Source organism: Macrobrachium nipponense, chromosome 2 (genome assembly GCF_015104395.2).
Source record: "Macrobrachium nipponense isolate FS-2020 chromosome 2, ASM1510439v2, whole genome shotgun sequence".
Taxonomy (NCBI): Eukaryota; Metazoa; Arthropoda; class Malacostraca; order Decapoda; family Palaemonidae; genus Macrobrachium; species Macrobrachium nipponense.
Genome location: NC_087201.1, coordinates 102,925,712 through 102,932,201, shown reverse-complemented (window position 1 = coordinate 102,932,201; position 6,490 = coordinate 102,925,712). Strand labels below are relative to the sequence as shown.

At 48.5% G+C, this 6,490-nt stretch overlaps 1 protein-coding gene across 1 annotated transcript in view; it reads right to left on the bottom strand.

The window, feature by feature from the left end:
* Window positions 1-5,283, bottom strand: part of LOC135220865 (zinc finger protein ZFP2-like) — a 49,285-nt gene extending 44,002 nt beyond the window's left edge. Inside the window, exon 1 of the mRNA XM_064258442.1 lies at window positions 5,155-5,283. The gene's annotated coding sequence lies outside the window, so the exon portion shown is untranslated. The remainder of the gene's footprint in view (window positions 1-5,154) is intronic.
* Between the last annotated feature and the right edge of the window lie 1,207 nt (window positions 5,284-6,490).

Genomic DNA, 6,490 nt, shown 5'->3' with positions numbered 1-6,490 from the left:
TGGGTAAAGTTACTCTGAATCTCGGAAGTTACAGCGTCTTGAGGAGTAGGACCGTCCAGTCCCTCCAACAAGAGCAGCTCCCAGGACCCTCCTCCTTCAGAAGAAGGACCAGCAACAGATCCCTGACGGGTGCCTCCAATCACTTGCGCGTACGTCCTGGTTGGTCCTAAGACCAACCTGGCACGTGCGGCGTCGTGACGGGATCGTGAGCGGCGCATCTCTCACGATCACTCCTATATACCTCGCTCTTCCTGGCGTATGCCGAGGAAGTTGAAGGTATCGGAGAGACAGAACTGACGCTACCCCCTCTCACCCCCTGACGGTCCGCCTCCAATCACTTGCGCGTACGTCCTGGTTGGTCCTAAGACCATACGTGGCACGTCGGCGTCGTGACGGGATCGTGAGCGGCGCACCTCTCACGATCACTCCTAGCTACCTCGCTCTTCCCGGTGTAGCCCGAGGAAGTTGAAGGTAGTGGAGAGACAGACCTGACGCTCCCCCCCCCGCTCGCTGGCAGGACCAGCGTACGTGGGGGGCTGCAGCCGATCACCAACCCGCCCGCGTGGGGATCGATCTGCAGGCCTGGCCGTGCCGCTCACCTGTGGCGAGCGGCTCGACTGAGCACGTCGACCCCGGTCCCGTGCGTCAGACGAGCTGCTGCTGGTCACCGTATTCGCCCGGTCCCTGTGGGGAGCGGCGGTCAGGTGACCTGCAGAGCTCGCTTTCTTCGCCGTGAGACCGGTGAGCGTCCTCGCGGCACGTCAAACCGCTGGTACCAGCCGAGGCTGGTACCGTCGGTCGAGGGGACCTGGGGGACCTCTTCCCAGCCTTAAACCGTGGCCGGTCAGAGACCGTCACGTCCACCCGAGGTACCGGCTGGTCGCTAGCGAGAGCGGCCGCTGGCCTCGGCGAGAGTCACTGAGCGGCTCTCAACAGTCTTCTGCTCCGTGCCTCGGTCATGACGCTGAGCGAACTCAGGCGTCTTAACTTTGGCTGCACGGTCAACCGAAGGAGATCGTACACTCGGAACTTCTCGCGGACGAGAAACCGAGCCGGTACCTGGCTTAGCAGGCAGAGCTGCCAAGACCAGGCGAGGGTGTACCAGCGGTAGCCAGCACACCTTGGTCCCCGTCTTCTTCTTCTTCTCAGAAGGGAGACGGGCCCCGTTCCCGAAGGAACAGGAGGACCAGCAGAAGAACCTCCCGTCACACCGGAATGTGACGAGCCCTTCGAAGTTCCCGAAGGAGTCTTCTTAGTGGGGGAATAACAAAACCCGGTTACCAGCTGGTCGCTGCGAGAGCGGCCGCTGGCCTGGCGAGAGTCACCTGAGCGGTTCTCGCCAGCCTTCTGCTCCGTGCCGTGGTCTTGGCGCCGAGCGAACTCTGGCGCCCGAAACTTTGGCTGCACGGTCTCCCGAGGGAGAGAGCACTACGACTCGGATCTCCCGCGAACGAGAGACCGAGCCGGAACCTGGCGTAGCGGCATCGCCGCTAGCACCCAGGCGAGGAAGTACCAGAGCTAACCGCGATACTCCTCTGGTCCCCGTCTATCTCTTCCTTACGGAAGGGGAGACGGGCCCCGCTCCCGAAGGAGCAGGAGGACCAGCAGAAGGACCCCCCCGTCCCACCTCGGTGGGACGGGCCCTTAGAAGTTCCCGAAGGAGACTTCTTAGGGGGGGAGGCAGCCTTCTTCTTCTTCGGCTTATGGGCCTTAGAAGTCGAAGGGGAAGAGGCAGCAACAGACGAAGATGACACCTTCCTCTTCTTCGTCAGCTCACGCAGGACAGTCGTCAGGTCCTCCATCCAGGCCGGAGTCGGGCCTATTGCCGAAGCAACACGGCCCGACTGCACCTGTCCGGAAGGACCTGGGACTGGGGAAGACACACCATGGGCAGGACCAGCATGGACAGGCGCAGGAACCAGGAGCGACAGGAACAGCAACCAGCTCAGGAGCGGCATGGAACAGCGGTAGCGGTAAACACAGAAGGGACAGCCAAGCCAGTAGCGGGAACCACATCAGCGACAGGTACGGCAGGCCCAGCCATCGCCTCGTAGAATCATCGGCAGCCAGCGTGGTACTGGCGGCCGGTCCAGGGGCGAGCTGCTGGAACAGCGGAAGTCTGGGGCAGGCAACACGAAGAAAACACAGGCGGCGGCGGCATACCCCTCCTCGGTACGGCGGCGACCGGCGTCACCGACACAGCATGGGGAGTGTAGACCAGCGGGGGGAAGCAGCATAAGCGGCCGTGAAGGTTGTAGTGGAGACCACTCCAAGGTCACCGCCCCAGACCCTCGCTAGACTCTGCAGCAGATCGTGGATGCTAGGCACGCCCTGCAGCCGCAGTGGTCCATACCTGTCCAAGGTCGTCTCCCACGGCTGTAGCACCTGCGGTAGCACAGACAGATTAGTAAGAGGGGTTCCCTCACGCACGGGGGGGGAGACATGCCCCACCCCGAACGGAAGGAAGACCCCAAAAACAAAATACGAGGAAGCTGAGCGGGGGGCAGGAAAGAAGACGAAGAATCGGATACCAAGGGAGTCGCGGGAGAGCTTTCCGACGACTTCCTGGCAGACCTTCGCTTCCCCTACCCCCGCACGCAGTGAAAAGTAATATGAAAATGAAACAGAATACTGCACTTGCGATTCACTTCATAGAACTTGAAGAGGGAAAAAATCAATTCCCGGTAAGAGCGGAAACTTGATCCATAATAATATGATGCTATCATAATATATGAAAATGAACAATACTGCACTTGCTATTTTCACTTTCACAGCAATAAATCGTAAGGATTAATTCCCGGGTAAGAGCGGAAATTGATCCAAAATTAAATTTGATGCAATTAATAAATGAAAATGAAAAGAAAACTGCACTGCGAATCCACTTTCATTGCATTCTATCATACAAAATAAGAGGCTCTTGCCGAGCGCAATCAAGCTCTCGGCAACGAACGCACAGGGCAAAAATATAATGAAAAAGAGTACTTACATCTTTCAATTACACACTTTCGCCCAAAATACATGACTCGGCGCGAGTGCGCGCCCTCGGCACCGAGACATAATTCAAGGGTGGGTTCAATTCATGAAAAGAGCGGAAATCGCCGTCTCTACGGCGATAGCTCCATGTTGATTCATAATTAAGTAATGAAAATGAAAACAGTGTACTTACAGTTTCATTTTCAAGTCAAACCAACCATTAGTAGCAAACACAATATAAACAAAGCATACGACGATGAAGCGGGCAGAGAGCGATGACGAACACGCCTTCACACCCGCGGCCGAAAGCAAAAGTGATTCTTCACCTCTCGGGCGCGCGGGCGCGCGCACGATCGGACAAGCAGTTAACTACCGTTCTCCCCTTGTTCGAAGCTTACGACCGCCCTCCCAGCTGCCAGCTAGTTACCTTCCTATTGTTAAAGGACCGAGGGTTTGTATTACGTATCGGAACAATTATATATTGATAACCTACTGTTTGAATGGTGGCCTCTTGTCAAGGAGCGTCAACCCTCTTCTTATGAAAAGGGATTGATGGTTCCTTCAGACAGAGTAACTCATTAAATACGCATCCTTGGCTCAAGATAACCTAAGCAATTAGAGATGGGGCTGCACTTAGGCTATGCCACTCTTCTCTCTATTAGCCTAGGCATAACTGAATGGAATGGAATCAAGTGCTGGGACTTACAGTCATTCAGCACTGAAAGGGAATTTAGAGTAAAAAGGATTTAAAGGTGTAACAGGAGCTAAACCTTGAAGTCGCACTGTGAAACAATTGTTAGGAGAGGGTGGAAAGTGAAATGGAAATAACACATTACAAATGGAAGTACTACAGCAAAGATGACTGAAAGGGACTGCAGTTACTAGCGGCCGAAGGGACACACCATAAGACCCTTAAGTAATGTTTACAGTGCTCCATGCTAGGTGTACTGACAGCAATAGCCCCCTAACTAAAGAATGATTTATAAGAGAAGGTAAAACTGAAGACTAGGTAGGCTACTACCAACTGTGGCCTGGTTCCTGTCACCTGCTGACTGAAATATTTATTAACTTTTGTTTGTTTACCTGGGTATGTCTTCTTAGTGTTTCAGATAGTAGGTTGACAGTTTAAACATGGAACCCATTTTGCAAGTATGTAAATTGATACCTAGTTCCACACGAGAGGAGTGTAGGAAAGTAGCGATAGATAGGTAGCCTAATAGTCTTCAGTTTTACCATTGGCAACTGTGTAGGCTAGCCTATACCTACAGTATTAATAAAATAAACTAGGTAGTTACTACTAGGTATTAAACTCAGTCTAACAAAAATCTGCTGCCTTTTTTACAGCACATTTGGTATTTCTACAGAAGCACTCCTCACGGACTGCAAGGAATGTAACCGCGGATACGACATCCACTAGGGATTGGGGCGTCCAATGTATTTTGCCGTGTTTAGTACTGGCCCCTGGGGGTTAATTACAGTCGTCCGAATAAATATTACTTAAAATTCTTGTTCAGGAGGTAAAACTGCATTGAAAAACCGCAACTGCCATAGTCTAGGCTGCCACGGACAAGTACCCTAGATCTACCACACATTTTTCACAAGAGTAAGTTTAGCTCTGCTCATAGAACACTGCAATCCCGCTTCAACACTCAAGTTAGAGGAGTAGTAGGCTATATCTAGTAGTAGCCTATATTCGGCAAGGCAATAGGACCTAGCCTAGGCTACTATTATCCAATCAGTGTAGTTCATTAGGACCCTCCTATCTCTAAAAACCAACAGCAGCCCTGATAGTAACTCGTCTAAGAGAACTAGGATAGCCTACCTAGTAGGTACTAGCTAACTGCTTAATCTCCTCTAGCCTATACCTACCTAGTCTAGGCTAGTATCGAAGGCCTGGGCCCAACCTAGCCTATCGACATTAGCCTTGTCTTTAGTTCCCCTTCCATAAAATAACACAAGCCACGCAATAATGACAATAAACCCCATGCATATGAAAAATGACCAAAACTGGAGGGGTCCCAACTTGGCCCGAGGAGAGGAGCCTAGAGAAGGGACTGTGGGCAAGGGTCAAAACTAGCCTATTGGGGTAGGTTACCTCTCCTCTCATGACAACTGCTGGGCCTCCCGAGAAAACACTGCGAATAATACATAAAAATCCCTTTACTTAACGGAGTGCCTTACCTGGCTCAGGATTTGACTCATTTAAAAAATATTTTTAGTATATAGTAAGCAGGTAAACAACAACAACAACAACATCAACAATAGGCAGACAAGCGCACAGCGCCGTCAATGTAAACTTGACACCAGCAAATAAAACTGTCTCAGATCACATTGAGTTCGAACTTCGAACACTTTTCTATCAAGTTGTGTTTACCCAAAAGTCATAATCATACTAAATGGCTTGTAAGGCAATCATAAAATAATATTCAATTTCGTATCAAGAAGACACTTCACATAAAACCTGATATGATGGAAATATGTTTCCTAAGCAGACTGGTTCGAACAGCGGTGGTTCATAAGTATTAAAGAAAACGAATCGAGTGAAGACGTGTAGCCAGCTTACATTTTTTATCAAAATGATAACTAATAAGTAATATTATCAATAACAAATTAATTAATTCATATCTTATATATTTCCCACCATTAATTTCTAATTTGTGAATTCATTGCTTATGAAAATTATGATAAACATTGAATGGAATATCTGAATTCTTAATTTTAATCTGACATTATCTTCTGCCCAACGAAACAAAGATGTAGATATCCTTAAAGATCTCAGTAGCTCGGCGATTATCAAAATGCATTCACACAAGTAATATCACAAGTATAATATAAATATCCTAGATTGCATAAGAAAACCCTGAAGGTGGAAGTAAAAGATGAATCTCTCTCTCTCTCTCTCTCTCTCTCTCTCTTCTCTCTCTTCTCTCTCTCTCTCGCTCCTCTCTCTCTCTCTCTCTCTCGTCTCTCTGCTCTCTCTCTCTCTCTCTCTCTCTCTCTCATACACACACTTGCACAAAAGAGTTATGATTTGTATGAAAAGGACATCGTAGAGACTTCTTGTGAAATACTTTGTAAACTACATTGACAAACTCCATCATTACATATACTATAAATGCTAAGTGGTCCTGAAGACTGAATACATTTTAATTCATTTCATAATGCCGTAATATAATCACAAATTTACCAGTAAAAAAGAAGAAAAGATCATGATCATCTCAAAACAGACAAAATGAAGTTCACTTTGACTCTTGCTAAGGCGTAAAGGTTTAGATAGCTTTCTTTGTTTGCCTGCGCTTCTCAGAATGTCCGTAGTCTTACCTTGTCTGATTTTTTAAAAATTACCAAAGAATTGTATTTGTATAATTTTGTCACGTTATATCTGTTCTCTTATATTAAGTAGGAAGGGGGTAACCAACACAGTTAGAAGCAACAAGACTGTATAAAAAAATTTTTACTTAAACGTCTTTTACTGAAAAAACTTTAAAAATACCTATACAAACTTAATTCAGAATTT